Raw genomic sequence first — 1,855 nt, 5'->3', positions numbered from 1 at the left:
ACCCCCTATGTGTTTGCGAATGCCGGATTAATCACTCTTGGTTCATCACATTCACATTATGCCCCTTTGAGATATGGCACACAATTCCGTTTCACATTCGTTTTTACTGCATCCCTGCACACAAACCTTTGTTTTCACGTCTGTGGTTCTCTGGAACCACAGCTCCTTATTCTAGAACTACTTCCCTGTTCCAAAGTTCCTATGGTTTCCCGGGTTTCTGCTTCTTTAGTATCTAGTTAATTCCTCCGGTTCTTTTGGGCAGGAAATCTTGACACGACCACGCAAGAGAACAACACGTTATCAACTTTCACATTTACACAGAGACCACTGTCTTCATATTGCCATTTTGCAGCATTTATAAATAAATATTATGTACATCAGGGTCAGAACATCAAATAGGTTAGCCATTTAGGGGCTTCATAATGTCCTGAAAGCTGATTAGCTAATCCAGGCTGAACAGTGTCTAATGCTGCCATATTTGAAGAATGGGGATTTTTTGTTGAGTCCTCAGACTTGACCAGCAAAAAAGAAGACTGTCCTATGAGTGGTGGAATGCTAGAAACATAACGACCACGGAAGCCACAAAGGCTTATTGGGGAGAGCTCAGGTATTGCCCTAATTTGCAAAAAGTGTGTGCTTTATGTGGTTTATGTGTGCCTCTTTGAAAGTAGAATTTTAACTTTGACCACAATTATATTCTTAGAGGGGCACTACATTTTACAGAGACACCAGGCTGGTGGTTGATTATGTAAACAATTAAGAAAAATGAAAAACTCCCTCTGATTCATTGGAAAAAATACCTTTAATAAAGGCGGCTATGATTACATATGCTAATTAAACACTTAGAAATTTGACCAATTATGGTAATATTTCCCAACCGAGAAAGCAAGGAAGGTGATTTAGGGTGGAAGTAATATAAATTGATAAAAAGATAATCAGTTTATGTAATATAAAACAGAACATTGCAAACATCACTACAAGGCGGCCTTCGACACAATCACGCAACTGTACATCCCGCTATCGAATACCGTCCACATTATTTTCAAGTATAATAGAAAGGAAAGGCAGAGCGATAGAAAGAATCTAGCAAAAGGAGGTAAGAGCTTCTTTCTGAAGAGCGAAGGAGAAACCCAGCAGCAAATTAATTGAAGGTTTTTCAGTAGTCGAGGATCACTGGGGAAAAAAGGTTTGCTTGAAGGTTTTGGGCCAGATGTATCAAAGCTTTTCGCATTCGCAAACGGTGCGAATGCCCGTTTGCGAATGCAAAAAGCCCTTTCAGAATGTATCAAAGGCATTCTGAATGCAATTTTAAGGAATCGCTAAAATAGCGATTCCTTAAAATTGCGACCCTGTAATAAGAAATCGCAAATAAGGAATCCTTATTTACAATTTCTAAAGCACATATATGAAGCAATTCCTTAATGCAAATTGGGCATTAAGGAATCACTATTACCACCAAGTTGAACTTGGTGGTAACCATGTGCAAATTTTAAAAATGCATTTAAAATGCATTTTTAAAATTTACATGTAAAGCACACATGCCCTTTTGGCATGTGTGCACCTTACATGTTGTTAAAAAATGTTTTGGGGTGCAGCAGAGGGGGCCTTAGGCCCCCAGCACCCTGGACTTTGCATTTCCCAAAATTGCGAATTCCAATTAGGAATTCGCAATTTGGGACATGCAAAATATTCACAAATATGGGCCGACAGGCCTATAGATGCGAATGGAGGCCGGTATTGCAATTTGCGATTCGGTAATAGCATTTGCGATTTTTAAGAAATCGCTATTACCGAACCGCAAATATGATACATTGCATTTTGCAAATCAGAAATAGCGATTTCTTAAAAATCGCTA

The sequence above is a fragment of the Pleurodeles waltl genome, chromosome 4_2, assembly GCF_031143425.1.
Source record: "Pleurodeles waltl isolate 20211129_DDA chromosome 4_2, aPleWal1.hap1.20221129, whole genome shotgun sequence".
Taxonomy (NCBI): Eukaryota; Metazoa; Chordata; class Amphibia; order Caudata; family Salamandridae; genus Pleurodeles; species Pleurodeles waltl.
Note: the sequence above shows the minus strand (reverse complement) of the source record.